The sequence below is a fragment of the Petaurus breviceps genome, unplaced genomic scaffold (genome assembly GCF_028583685.1).
Source record: "Petaurus breviceps papuanus isolate PSGF00001 unplaced genomic scaffold, PetGlider_PUasm1.0 179, whole genome shotgun sequence".
Taxonomy (NCBI): Eukaryota; Metazoa; Chordata; class Mammalia; order Diprotodontia; family Petauridae; genus Petaurus; species Petaurus breviceps.
Window position 1 is genome coordinate 5,780,563 of NW_027185779.1, and position 15,842 is coordinate 5,796,404.

The 15,842-nt window shown below is 39.0% G+C and overlaps 1 long non-coding RNA gene across 2 annotated transcripts in view; it reads left to right on the forward strand.

Annotated features, from left to right (window-relative positions):
* The window catches only part of LOC138160122 (uncharacterized), a 380,488-nt gene that overhangs the window by 317,089 nt on the left and 47,557 nt on the right, over positions 1–15,842 (forward strand). The window contains exon 7 of one of the 2 annotated variants that reach the window (XR_011168078.1): positions 8,705–11,343. The exons of the other annotated variant lie outside the window; for it this stretch is intronic. This is a non-coding gene — a long non-coding RNA (uncharacterized lncRNA). Of the gene's footprint in view, positions 1–8,704; positions 11,344–15,842 lie in introns of those variants that run through there. 2 annotated transcript variants of the gene reach the window in all.

The following is a 15,842-nucleotide window of genomic DNA, read 5'->3' on the forward strand; positions in this document are numbered from 1 at the left end:
GTTCTCCTTCATTTTTCCTATCTTGGGATTTCATAGACCTTTTTTATTGTGTTGTGATCCAGACGTAAAGACACTGAGGACTGTGAAGGGGAAATAAAAGTAGGATTTGGAGGTTTGGAGCCAACCTATTTAACACTTTTAAAAGTTCCTTTTGACTTAGGGCATTATTATTTTAGCAGGATGTATATTTTTGTTGTTGTTCAGTTGTTTCAAGTCATGTCTGACTCTTCATGACTCCATTTGGGGTTTTCTTAGCAAAGATATTGGAGTAATTTGCCATGTCCTTCTCCAGCTCATTTTACAGATGAGGAAACTGAGTCAAATAGGTTAAGTGACTTGCCCAGAGTCACACAGCTATTAAGTATCTGAGGTCAGATTTCAACTCATGAAGAGGAGTCTTCCTGACTCCAAGTCCAGCACTCTGTCCATTGTGCCATCTTGCTGTCTTTATGTATACTTTTAATTCTTTTTAATGACTGACATTTATATAATATATTTAGGTTTATACAGTAACTACTTTCCTTACAGGCAGCTAAGTGGCACAGTGGATAGAATGCCAGGGTTTGAGTCAGGAAGACTCCTCTTCATGAGTTCAAATCCAGCCTCAGACATTTAATAGCTGTGTGATCCTGGGCAAATCACTTAACCCTGTTTGCCATTTCCTTTTCCAACTCATTTTACAGATGAGGAAACTGAGGCAAACAACTTTAGTATTCTTGCCAAAAAAAACCCAAATGGGGTCACAGAGTTGGACATGAGTAAAATGATTGAACAACACACAACACAGTGTCCCCTGTGGGATACAATAAGAAAGCATTATGACCTACAGTTTACAGGTGAGGAAACCGAGACTCAGAAAGGTTAATTGACTTGTCTACAGCCACAGAGCTAGCAGATGTCAGACCCAAGTCTTGTACCTAAAGCTCCTCTAGTATAAATCCAGAGGTCTTTTCACTATATCAGGCTGGGGATGGGATGTGGAGGAAGTGAGAGAAAATTTTTTTTTTTCCACTAGAAGTAGCTATGTTATCTATAGTGAAGGTTCTGATTATAGATGTTAAAATGATCAAAGAAAATGACAGTCATCTCAGAGGGAAAATATTGAAATAAGAATTAAGTGCTTGTGATGAAACACATGCTAACAATGAAAGCTGCTGCTTTTAAAAACTCGGCCAGTCTTATTCATAACAGGTTAGTATGGTGACATACAAATTAGTGGTGAGTTGAGTTGTGAAGAACAAATGTCTCACAGCCATTTTTACAAAAGAACTGGTGATGGGTATTCAGAATATCTTGTATCTCATCACCCAGCAACACCTCTATTACTTTTTATCATGAAAGAATTATGTTATTCCATATATGAAAAATGCTTTCTTGAACCAGTATGAATTAGTTTTTAATGTACTGTGACCTTGGATTGCCCTGGGATATTAATACTAAATGATTACTTCTGAATGCTTTTAGAATAGCTGCATAGTGCAATTAAATGTGCCATATATCACGGATGACATAGCTAAACGCCTCCTCTGGTCAAGGAACCTAAACAGATCTTGGGAATGATGATAATTCTGCATTGCTGAAAATGTTGGCAAAAAAAAGGAATCACTTGTTCATCCTGAAATAAACATAAGCTGAGCTAGGTGATAACCTTTGCCTGGGGTTAGTCAAAGTGAAATAAATTTTTGATGAATATCTGGAAAGAAAGATGACTTCTCTTCTCTGCCAAACCAATGTCCCATTATATTCTGCCATCTTCCTAGACTAAGAAAGTAACAGTCATCAGTCTTTCTGAGTGACAAGTGACTCAATTGTGTGTGTGTATATGTGTGTGTGTGTGTGTGTGTAGGAGGAGGAGGAGGAGAGATAAAAGAATGAAGAATATGGTTCATATTCTAGCCCACTCCCCCCACCCTTCTGTAATGGGCAAATTGAATTACAATTTGTCTCAGTGTGAAACCTCGTAAATCTTACACTTTATAAAATCTCTTTTTATCAAATTAGCAGCCCCTGGGAAACAATGACTGATGAAAGGATGGTGAGGAGGAGCCATAATGAGGTCCAGAGCATTTCACCCGTAGGTCAAGGGTTTAAATCCAACCTTGTTTGCTGGTGGCTGAAAGTGATTATAGTCCAGCTGTTTGCAGACAGGTGTCCACAGCCTAATTGTCAGCCTCCTGGATAGAGCCCAAGGGCCCAATGTACCTCCATTCTGGACTGTGCTCAGCCTTAGAACTGGTCCCTCCCCAATACTCTGGATGCAAGGGCTGCTTGGAGGGAAAGAAACCTGCTTCCCAGCAGCCTAACATTGAAGTTGTTTGGTGAGTGATCAGGGGACTTCAGTCTTCTGGGTTGTCGACCAGGGGGCACTTGTAACAAACAGGGAACTCACTTAATTTTTCTTTAAGCGATGACATTTTAAAAGGAAAGCATTAATTAGGACTTTGGTTTGCTGCCATGAACATGAGCTACAATTGTATTGGTCAATACGACTTTAGAAAGTAACCCTGAATACATTGATTGAGTCAGCCCAGACCTATGTCTGGGCCAACCCCTGGGGGTTTTATGACATGCTGAATAGCAATGGAACCTTATCCCCAGAACTGATATTAAGCCCAATATGCCATTTCTAAGACCTGTGTCAAGCTTCCACGGCTTCCTCCGAGCCTAGAGATTGACCACTAAGTCCCTTCTCTTGGTTGATTATGCATCCACCATGATGACCTCTCCTGTTGGCCACATAGTACCATGTAGCAATATGGGACTCTTTATGAGTGTGTATCTATCCTTTCCTTTCCCTATTCATATGCACTCCTATATCCATACTCATTCAAATATAAGTATATAAAAACATCCTTCACTAGTTCCTTGATAGTAAAGATTGTTTCATCCTTTGTCTTTGCATCTTCAGCAGCTAGTAAAGTGACCAGCTCATGGTAGGTGACTAATAAATGCTTGCTTGATTCACTAAAGCCCTCTCTGGGCCTCACTTTTCTTTCCATCTAGAAAATGGAGGTGCTGTACTAGTCCAGGAATTTTTAACCTATTTTGCATGTAATAACCCACTTTGGGGGTAGTCTTGTGTAGCCTATAAACTCATTTCTCAGAAAAAATTTATTTAAATATAAAACAAAATATATAAGCTTACCAAGAAACCCAATTACAGTGAAATAGTTATCACAATGTTTCCTAAAACACAAATTCCTGGAACTGAGGCCAAGAATCGCAGTAATGGATGATTTCTAGGGTCTCTTCTAGCTTTGAATCTTTGATCCTATGATTCCCTACTCCCCATTTTAAATTCTTTTTCCTTGTCTACTTTGATAATATCCCTCTGGGATAGAGTCTAATACTAGTAACACATTCCATTCCATTCAGATCATAGAAACATGTATCTAAAGATGTTGTATCTAAAGACCATGTAGGAACATGTATCTAAAGACCATTTGAATCTCATAATAATCTTATGACATAATTAGGACATATGATTATTCTTATTTTATAGAAGGGAAAATAGACTTAGAGGTTAGACATAGAGCAAGTATGCAACAAACAGAGTTGAGATCAGTAATGAGCACTTTGGATTCTAAATACAGTGTCATTTCCCCTCAAAAACATTTTGGGGTGCCCTTAGCTCCCCACTTTCCTTGGTAATTTCATAGTTAATACCTGATACCTTATAACTGAGTGTTCAGTTCCTCCCATAATTGATGATGCTCTAGTTGACTGCTGATCCTTTCTACCAGTTTTAGTGAGAAGGGTACAGCAGAATAATCTGCCCTTTTGCCACTGAGCTCCAGGAGGTGGGGATGCATTCCAAATGGGCTGATTGAACAATATCAAGGTAGGGCCATTGTTTATGGTGGAATGGGGTTGCTCATTGGCACGGCTATGGTTCTATCTTTCTTCAGAGATGGAATTCACAGGATTAGTATCCATTGTAATCTTCTTTATAGGAATGATTGGATGCCTTAAATATTTCATTTTGTTGCTGAGAATTCTATTTTTATTATTCAGGTATCATATTTGGTGATAGGTTGGTATGTTTGTTACTATGATAAGAATTTTTTTGTGGTCTTTATTCTAATGATTTGCCCTATGGTTAATTTGTAAGATTCATCTTTAGAGGCATGCTAAAGCCAAGGCTTTAGATCACAGGAGTCTTGGCACTCTAATAGATGTACAAGCATGCTATAACCAGTAATGCTTGGGAGTGATTTTCCCCCTGTTCCAATGGCTGTAGAGTTAAAGGACCTGGGTTCCAGTCCCCCCTCTTAACACTACATGCCTCTAGGCAAAGTCATTTAGAGTGTTTGAGCTTTACTTTCTTTATCTGTAAAATGAAGGAGTTTGACCAGATGGCCTCTGAGGTCCCTTCCAGTTCCAAATCTGTGATCCCATGGCAAGAATACCTCATCTTGTGCTAAGCAGGTAAATCAGAGCTTTTGGTCTCTCTTCTGGATCCTTTCCTTTTCTTTTGCATAGCTTCATCAGCCAAAACAGAGTCAGTGGTTAAAGTGAGGAGAAAACTGGAGCATTTTTAAACATAAGGCAAGAGAACCATCCCTATGGCAAAATACCTTCTAAAAGCAAAACTATTGAATTCCACAGGCATTTAGCATATGCTAGTCATTGTGCTAAGTATTGGAGATATATAAATACAAGTCAAAATAAAGGACAGTGCCTGCCTTCAAAAAGCTTACATTCTGATGAGAAAGAAAACACACAAAAGAGAAGTAAAAAGGTGGTGCAGTAGATAGAGTGCCAGGCCTGGAGTTAGGAAAACCTGAGTTCAAGTCTCGTCTCAGATACTACTTGCTGTGTGACCTTGGGCAAGTCACTTAACCCTCTTTGCCTCAGTTTCCTCATCTGCAAAATGAGCTGGAGAAGAAAATGATAAATCATTCCAATATCTTTGCCAAGAAAACTTCAAGTGGATTCACAAAGAATTGTATGCAATTGAATAACAAGAAGTGTTGGGGGAGGGAAAGTAGAGAAGATACAGAATGAGGGCATAGTGTAGAAGTCTGGGAAATGGGAAACTGAGAAGGAAGAGAAATGAAGGTTAGAAGGGTGGGATTCTTGCCCAAAATAGAGACCTTAGGGGAATTCATCTGTGAGAGGAGGGGGCCAGCATGGCAGAGGAATGTTCCAGGGTCAGGAGCCTCAAAGCACTGAGAGGAAGTTCCAGGGTGAGACAGCAGCTGAAGAAGCATGGTAGCAAAGTTTAGACAGTCAGAAGCAGAGCTGGGCAGGAAATAATCTATAACAGGAAAGAATTATCCAGTGATTCTAGATAAAAATTTGATATTCTGTAACATCTAGTTACAGTGTACCCTGAGCTCCCAATTTAGAATCAGCAGAACTAGATTTGAGGTCCAGAATATGCTCCTGAACCTAAATTCTTGAAATCTCATTTTTCTCATCTGTGAAATGGAGACAGTACTTGGTAGGCCTGAGTCTAAAAGGGCCAGAGTCGCCCACTGCATCCTGGGTCATCTCCAGTCATCCTGATGAATATCTGGTCACTGGAGCCCAATGACTCTGGGGAAGAAAGTGAGGCTGGCGACTTTGCCCAGCCCTCCCTCACTCAAAGCAGTCAACTGCAAGTTATGTCATCATTTTCCTGATGTCATGGTCCTCTTCAAAGATGAAGGCCAAACACAACAGCAACTGTGATACTTGGTACCACATACTTCACAGGACTGTTGTGAGGGGTAATGAGAGTATGAAACTAATAGTCTCATATAATGTAAATTATTATTGTTATTATTATTCACCACTCAAGAAAAATTAGTTTTTTTAATGCCTCCTTTTTTCATTCCTTATTAGAGACCACATGTCTCGGAAATGAGTTTCAAAAATGGATCTAAAATTTGCATAATAAATCCTAGACACACTGCAACAATTTACCAAATAAATAGTAAGTCACAAACTCCAAAGCAATCATTTACCAGGTCAGGAGAAAAACATTTAGAAAAAAAAATGACAAAATATACATTATGAAAATCATGTAATAAATTCATGTTTTAAGCAGAAACACATTTTCTCTTGTTTAACTATAAATAAAATCACAGCTCATTTAAGATGAATACTTTCATTTTAAGTTCAGAAAAGCTAGTCCATTTTAAATTAAGCCAATTGTGAGTTCATTTCTCAATGCCTCATGATGCCATGTTAAAGGCTTTGTATTCTGCTCTCTCTTCCCGTGTAAACAGCAGTAAGAATTTAGGCAGCCTTAGCCTTCACAGAAGAATCCTGGGCTGAGTCTCTAGGATTGCTATATGCAAACCACTGGCATTGGCTGGGAGCCAGGGTGGAAGTCAACCTTTCACTCCACTAGCTGAAGTTAATTGGACCCCCAGGCAACCCTGGCAGTGACCTGAGGGGGAAAGAGCTGACTTCATCACAAACCATTGCCATTGTTCTTTCCTGGGGAGAATAGGTCCTTTTCCTTGCCTGGGAGAGGGGAGTCCTTACTTCTTTTAGACCAAATTCCGGACAGCTCTTCAAACCTTTTGGCTTCTCTTCCTTCCCACTTCTCTGTTAACTGGGTGTGTATATCGAAGAGGGGCAATCCTATGGCTGGAGAGGGTTGGGTTTCTGGATTTGCCATGCTTTTTTATGAAGAGCAGAAGGTTCATGTAACTTGGTTACCCTTTACCCATGGGGTTTCTTTCCTCAGTGAATACATCTAAATCCAAGTGCCAGAAATGAACTGCTGGGGTAGAAGGGAAATGTTAACCATCAAAGGGCTCCCATGCATTAAATGGAGCAGGGCACATCATAGTATTCTCTACTAAAGTCAGTCAGTCAACATGCATTTATGAAGTACTGACAATGTTCCACACACTATTCCAAATGCTGACAGAGAAAGTCCCTAACCTCCAGGAGCTCGGGTTCTAATAGGGGAGAAATCAGGTACTGCAGAAGTTTGAAACTTACAAGCAGTGCAGTCAACAAGCAGCATAACTTCCCAGTGTGATCTGAACCAGATTAAAATAGAATTAGGAGGGGCAGTTAGGTGGCATAGTGAACAGAGCACTGGCCCTGGAGTCAAATCTGGCCTCAGACACTTAACACTTACTAGCTATGTGACCTTGGGCAAGTCACTTAACCCCAATTGCCCTCCAAAATGCAAAAAAAAAAATAATAGAATTAGGAAATATTTATCAAAATAAATATATACTACATTTGTTGTTCAGTCATTTCAGGCATGTCTGACTCTTCCTGACCCCACTTGGGGTTTTCTTGGCAAAAATACTGCAGTACTTTGCCATTTCCTTCTTCAGCTCATTTTTTATAAATGAGGATACTAAGGCAAACAGGATTATGTGACTTGTCCAGGGTGACACAGCTAGCAAGTGTCTGAGACCCGATTTGAATTCAGGAAGATGAGTCTTCCTGACTTCCACTGCACCACCTAACTGCCCATAATACAACACAGATTATGTTGATCTTATATCATGAGCCTGATTTACCAATTAACTGGATGATTCTGAACTGGCTTGCTAATTTTATCTAAAAAGTCCAAGAGATGTGACTTTGTGAGAGATGCTAAAAGTTTGGTTTCCACAGATTCTATAGGAATAGTGGATGCTGAAAGATAGATGTTACACAGTTCATGCAGGAAGGTGTAAATCAGGGTGAGAGGAGGAAGGGCAGAGTGACTCTATTCAGTCCTATAACTGGAAGAAATCTGTAAGTTCGTCTTGAAAGGGCCTTGGCTGGAACTGGTCCAAACTGGCCAAAGTCAAGGGATGGTCATCAACTTTTTATTAACATGCCTCATGCATGTTGACTGACACACCCTGCATAGAATTAAAGCCTCATTATCCAAACATGCAACCCATGTTAGCCAATGTTTGGGAGGAGAGAATATGTCAAGGAATAACATGCAAAGGGGCAGTCTAGGAAAAGGGATGTTTTGTGTGCAGGGAAGTATGAAGTGGGCAGTTTGGAAGGTTACATCTAGCCAATGGAGTAGAAGGCATGGAATTTTAATGGAAGGAGCATAAAAACACTCACATTTGTCTAAATCTCTGTAGTCCTTTGAAAGACTCTACCTATTTATTCAGGAAGAATAAATGTAAAATAAAGGTAATGAAAACCTTCCTGGCTTTCCAAGGAATATTATTTGTTTCTAGACTAAGTATATTTCTCACAACTTTATCTTATCTAATCACAGAACTATCTCCTGAGAAGTATCCTCTCTGTTTTATCCAATGACCAAAGCCCTACAGTCTTCTCAGATTAATAGTCTTCTATGATTACATTAATTTGGATGGGGTACAACCTCATCCTTACACACCGATAATGGGAATTACCTCTACCTGAGATATAGGTGGGTTCTAGATGGTTTACTAATGGTAATGACTGAGTAATTTTATACCTAGGAAGATAAAGGAGCTAGTGGCTTTTACAAAGATATCAATCTATGTTACCTTTGACTATGTAAGGGGGTCTCAGAGCATACCCCTAAGGTGGAGGAACGCTTCATTTTTATCTTATCACATGAGTGGGAGTAACCTCTTTGGATTGACCACATGGCCAAAATTGACATCTTTAAAAGTGGTACACTGGGACAGTCTCAGTCTTGCTTAGTTCCTAGTAATGTTCTATTGCTGCTAATAAATGTCTGTGACTTCCAATTAATCAATAAATCATTCATCCAGAATCGATTAAAAGTTTTTTTTTTATCTATCAGGTACTACAAAGAAAAAGGAAAAAAAAACCCGTGCCTGCCCTCAAGGACCTTACATTCTAATGGGGAGACAAATTACACATACACACAGAGTATGTGGAAGATAACCTTAGAGAGGAAGACCCTCTGAAATGGAAGGACTGGGAAAGTCCTTTAGCTGAAGAAGGCATTTGGAAGGCATCAAGAAGTCTTGAGAGTCAGGAAGACCTAAGTTAAAATTCAGCCTCAGACACTGTGTGATCCTGAGCAAATGACTTAACCTCTGCCTCAGTTTCCTCATCTGTAAAATGGGGGTAATAATAGCACCTACCTCCCAGGGTTGCCATGAGGATCAAGTGAGACAATAATTACAAAGCTCTTAGCACAGTGCCTGGCATATAGTAAGTATTATATAAAAGTTAGTTATTATTATCACTATCATTATTGTTTTATTATTATTATTCTATTAGTACAAAGGTATGCTGATGGAATAAAGGGAAAGGTTTGAGGGTTGTGTTCTGCTTTAATGGAAAGAAAACTCTCCACTCCCCTTCCCTCAGATAAAGTCATCAAGGCAGCTAGAAGGTATAGCAGATAGAATTCTAGACTTAGAATCAGACAGGGCATGGGTTCTAATCTAACTCCAGAACTTACTACATGACTAACTGCAGGCAAGCTAGTTAATTACTCTCAGCCTTGACTTCCTGGGAATAATGATAATGTCTCTTACAATCCTGTTGAGAAGATCAAGTGGGATAATATGTTTTAAGTGTTCATAAACATTAAAATACTATAGATATATTAGCTATGTTATTTTTAAAAGTACAGTTTCCTAATAGTGCTATAGTACCAAGTTTTGACATGGTAAATGCCTTTTCAAAATGGAACCATTTTCTATGCTTTCTGATAGATTGCATGGAAAATTCCACTATCCCTTCCAATTGAAGCCCTGAGCCTGCATGTTCTTCGCTCTGGTGGATTCTGCTTGAACCCCTGGAAGCCTTGGGGTCTCCCTATTTTCAGTAGTGGAAGTTAATACGACTCACAGAAATTCCATCTTAGCTCTAGTTTTATTTGGTGTCACTGAGGAGCAGCTTCTATGCTCACCTCCCATCTTTTTTTTTAATGCCAATACTCATTTTGTTGCTTACTTTTTAATCTTTTAAATGACTCCATTATTCTCATCATTCTCATCACTGTTGCAATTATCATTGCTGTATACTAACCAGAGCTGAATATATAATTCTCAAAGGGGCATAGCCACAGAATTATGTAATATATGCACAATGGATTAATGCCGTTCATTTTAAATGTAAAATTATAAATCAATTACAATAGTGGCAAAACCCCTTTCCTGACATGCCACAATTTACTTCCAAAGACATTTAAACCTATCTTGCATGCTGAACAATCTGTAATAAATTATGATTTTTTTGCTTCAGAAATGAAGCTATAATTATGACAGTTGAATTCTTGTTCTGGGGAATAAGGTGGCATTTAATTCCTTGAGAACAAATGACACTCACAAAAGAACAGTTAATTATTCTCAGCTGCAAAAAAGGGGGAGGAGAGAAAAATGATGAAAGAGAACATGGTGGTGACACTTTATGTGAAGAGTCTATTAACCAATCCTTAACTAAGGTTTAATGATAATAGGAAGTCTGTGGCTATCTTTGGGATCAGTCCCCCTTCTGAGACAGTGCAGGGAGCTACAGATAGAGTGCTAAATTTGGAATCAAGAATACCAGGGTTCAAATCCTACCTCTGACACTTAGAGTTTCACAATCCCTGTCAAGTTGTTTAACCTCTCATATTCTCAGTGTCCTCATTTATGAAATGGAGATAGAACTGGAAATTGTAGGAATGTCTTGTTCAACATTCCTTGTTGAACACAACTTGTTCATTGTGATATATGATTATGATGGAATACTACTGTGCTGTAAGAAATGATGAGCTCAGGGATCTTAGAAAAACATGGAAAGACTTGCATGAAATAATGAAAAGTGAAATAAGCAGAACCCAGAGAACATTGTATCCAGTAATTAGCAATATTGTTTTAAGAACAACTTCGAACAAACAAATTACTTTGTCTATTATAAACACCCAACTTAGCTATAAAGGACATGTGAAGAAAGATGCTATCTATCCAGAGACAACTGATAAATAGAAGTATGTATAGAATAATTTTACACATATATGCCCATTGATATCTAATGGTAGCCATCTCTAGGGAGGGAGGGAGGAAGGAAGAAATAAAAAGAAAAAAAGAAATCTACACAACTTTGTTATATATTTGAAAGAAATAGCAAGTTATGCATAGTAGATTTGCAGTTTCATATACAATCATTTTTTTATTGTACTATGATATGGAAATACTTTTTTTATTCCATAAATTAAAAAGAAAATTAAATGAAAAAAGAAATAGAGATGACACCTCTAGATACCTCTCTCTAGGGCTATTGTGGGGTTCACATCAGGATATATGTGTGTTTGTGTGTGTGATATGCTTAAAAATTAAGGGCTATATAAATGTTAGTTGCTATTTCAGCTTTCAAAGAAGAACTTTAGCACAAGTTAATCACCCCTGCTACCCCCTTCCAAGAAGCCTTATGTATATGCTATCACAAATCTATTGACCATTTGCTTTCAGCTCCAACTGAAGGAGACTGGCACCCAAACACAGATAAATCAGACTGAGGAGTGGGAGTGGTATCTTCCGTTACATACAGTGCATAGACTTAGGGCTACAAGGGACCTTAGAAGTCACTGCAGCCAGTCCCCTGATTTTACAGAAGAGGGGCCTGAGTCTCAAGGGGGGACTTGCTCAGGGTTAAACAATCAGTAAATGCCAGTCAGGATTTAAACCTACATACTCCTCTGGTCCAAATCCTCTATCCTTTCCACAGTCCTACAATGACTTACATGAGGGTGGTTTGCTTCTTTACTATCATAGCTATAATACACACATACATTCATATACATGCGTGCACACACACACACACATATATAATTATGACAGCTGAATTCCTGTTCTGGGGAATAAGGTATACAAATATAATATATTTATAGTATAACATAATATAATAAATTTACAGTTTTCCCTTTAGCGTTGTGTGGGTTAGGGTCACAATCTGGAAAATCTACATAAAATTTTTGGTTCTCCTTTCACACCAGAGAAGTCTGATTTTTTTTCTTTTTCTTTTATGGGGTAGTTATAGTATCTTATTATAAAATTTAGGTTGATATTACACAATACTATGCACATAATGATTACACACACATGAATACACACACACATATAATTTCTGAGTTCCTAAACTTTTTTTGTGTGGCCTGCTGGTTTTGATGTGTCATCTGAAGCTTTTACAAAACTTCCAAAAAATTTCCATTTAATTTCTTATGCTGACCTGCATTGTATTGAAACCTCAATAGGGAAGGGATGACTGTACATCCAAAAGCAAGCCAAGCCAAGCTAACCTGTCTCCTAGTGTTTTCCTGCTAGAAACCTCAATAATAGAACCACTGGCATTCTCAGAATGTCCCTGTCCAGTTCCCTCTGGGTAGAACTTCTCTTCAACTGGATAGACCAACTGGGCAATACCTCACAGCTAATCCCTACACCAGCAGCTGCTATTTGAATGGCAAGTTATTAAAGATACCACTTCCTTAGACTTGCCTTTCTTCCCTGGGACCAATAGCTCCTCTGGAGAAGGTCCCTGCTGAGTTGAGTTGCCCATTTTGACTGCAATTAAGGATTGTAACTTGATTGATTTTGGGGGCTCTCTGAAACATAGCAGGATCAACACAGTTGCACACAAAACAAGGCATAATCCACTGGGTTAAATTAACGTTAAATCAGAGATGATTGGATTAATTGCTATTACATTTTATCTTCAGTGCACATGTGCTGTTGGCAAGCTTTCAGAGCCTTTTTAAAATTAGCTTAGGATGGCATGGAAGAAGTACAGGTGCAAATGATTTGTACACTCAGTCTTTCCAGGCACACTGGGTCCAGAAGGAAGTATAATTTTTTCCTCTTAAATTTGATTTTAGAAGTTTTTTTTTAAACAAAAACTACACCAAGGATAAAGCCAACAAATCTGTAGGTTTGTTGAGGAACTCTACAGACACAGCTGAATGAAGACTATTTGGAGGTCTGATTCAGATCTTTAGAATTTGAGAGCCTTAAAAGACTTTAGTGATCAGAGTTAGTTGCTATTTCAGCTTTCAATGAAGAACTTTAGCACAAGTTAATCACCCCTGCTACCCCCTTCCAAGAAGCTTTATGTATATATCACAAATCTATTGACCATTTGCTTTTACTCCAAGCCCTTAATTTTAGAAACGAGAGAACTGAGATCCAGAGTTATCTGGTAGAAAAGCAAGGCATAGGATTGTCGTTCAGTCGTTTCAGATTCTTCGTGACCACATTTAGGATTTTCTTGGCAAAGATACTTGGTGTAGTTCACCATTTTCTTGTATAGCTCATTTTACAGATGAGGGAACTGAGGCAAATAGGTTAAGTAACTTGCCCAGGGTCACATAGCTAGGCAGTGTCTGAGGCCAGTTTTGAACTTAGGACTTCTTGACTCCAGGCCCAGGCTCTATCCACTTTGCCACCTAGGGTACACATGCCCTGATACCCATTTCAGTATTTCTTATTAGGTACATTTTTAGGACTATAGAGCCCCTTCTCATATTTTTTTCCCTTCAGATTCATTCCTACCTTCCCTCCTGGCATCTAGAAATTGAAGGTGGTTATATTATCTCAAGGGAGACTGTTCACCACTAACCATGTCAACAAATATTTATTTAATGCTTATTTTGAGCAAGGTATTACGGAGGTAGATTACCAGGGTGAGGCCATGGGACTTTTGTCACACAGAGGGAAATTTGGAGGGTGTAGACACCATTGTCCCAGAATTTTTCTTCTCTTTTTTAGCCTAGTCCTCATTTGGTGATGATGAGCTTGTCTTTGGGTAAATTTTTCTCCCCCTTCACCAAGATAAAAATCTTCCATTGGCATATTCCTGGAGTCAGGAAGATTCATATTCCTGAGTTAAAATCTGGCCTCAGACACTGGCTGTGTGACCCTAGGCGAGTCACTTAACTCTGTTTTAGTTTCCTCATCTGTTAAATGAACTAGAGAAGGACATGGCAAAACACTTTAGTATCTTTGCTAAGAAAACCCTAGATGGGGTCATGAAGAGTTGGATGTGACTGAAACAACTGTACAACATTTCCTCCTTGGTCATACCTCTAGGTTCCCATTTCTGCCTTCTCTACTAATGTCCCTCTCTCCTTCTTCCAGGTATATAAATCACTTAGTTATGTGTCTCTGTAGGGGACACAAAGAAATAGAAAGTATGTGCTGGGATTAGGAATGGGTAAGGTAAGGCAGCCAGTCACTTATGCATATGGGGATGCAACAGACAGCGCTTCCAAATATTGCTTTTCACATATGCATGCAATTTAAAAGCCACAAAAATTCTGCTTTCCAAGGATTGTAGATGTTTATTCTGTGATAAGTCACATGGGTTATAGCAGGAGCTTTAAGCCTCTGATGGACTGTCACATACACATAAAGGACAAATTTTATACTTTGCCTAGGGCACACATAAGCCTTCTCCCAGTGCTGTGGTTGGGGTTGCCCCAGGCCGAAGAGGTGGAAGTCATGAGTCTGATCCCTGTGTAGGCCAGTGAGCTTTGATCTGTTGTTTTCATCTGCTTTGTACACTTTGGTCCTTATATAGGCCAAATATCTTGTCACTGAATGTGTTGGCCACATCTGAGGTTGGTTGACGATTTGGATGGGTCAATTCAAAACCCTCAGGAAGACTGAAAAAATGAGACTAAGAGCATGCACATCTCCTATGGTTCATACCTAAAAGGGAACTTATTAAAGGATTGAAATATAGCTACCTGTGTCCATATCTACAGCCACATACCTATTAAGACCCCTTTGCATGCTTTGTATACAAAAGTACAGAGCTCAGACTATGTGAGCACAGGTGCAAACAGAAACATTGAGGTATTCGTAACACTCTAGTGATGTATTTGTAATGTGACAAATGAGTGACATAACTATTCTTTACTTTATCACCTTTACATTCATGCCTGATTAAACCTCCTTAGAAGGAGAGCTGTAGGCTAACCCAACCCCTGTGGAAAAATCAGAAGGTTGGGCAATTCATTTTATTTTTGCACACAGTTTGGGGAGAAAGCTGAAGATTTATTGATGTAATGTAAAATATTAGCTGGCAGGTAAAAATAAGCCTGTTAATGAATATGATTAGAATAGCAGCTGGAATGAATTGCAGTGTTTGCAACATCAATGGAATTAATAGACCTTAAAATATTCAGGGAATCAATTAAAAGGCATCTTTGGGATTAAAAAAAAAGTGTTCACATGTTTAACTTTAAAGCGAGTAGCAGGAAGAGAGATGCCAGGCCTATGGTTAGGAATGAGGTCAAAGATCCCAAGGGTATATCTCCCTGATCCCAGTTGCTGTTAGTTTAGGAAGTACCAGCTATGAAGAACTCCACAGCACAAAATCCATACATTCCTTCCTAAAACTGAATGAGAAAGGAGCAAGAGGGCAATTGAATTGGGCATCACTGTTATTCTCTCTGAAGGATTTGTCACTCTATTGACCTTCAAGAAGATCCCAGCTCCTCACCGAGATGAAAGGAAATAAAAGATTTATGCTTTCTAGGTAAAGTCTGCAGCAAAGACCTTGGAAAGTTTATAAAACACAAAGTTTTCAGTTGCATAGTTTTGTTTAAAAGCAAAGTGAAATGAGCAAAAGGAGGAGAACATTGTACATAGTAACAACAATATTATATGATGATCAACTAAGAATGATTTAGCCATTTTGATCAATACAATGATCCAAGGAAATTCTAAATGACCTATGATGAAAAATCCTCTCCACTCCACTTCCAGAGAAAGAACTGATGGTGTCTGAATACAAATCAAATCAAAGCATGCTGTTTTTTTTTCTTACCCCCCCCCCCCGTTTCTCTCTCTCCCTCTCCCTCTCTCGTCTCCTCTCTCTCTCTCTCTCTCTCTCCCCCCCCTCTCTCCCCCCTCCCTCCCCCCCCCTCCTTCCCCTCTTCCTCTCTCCCCCCCCCTCCTTCTTTCTTTTCTCTCTCCCCCCTC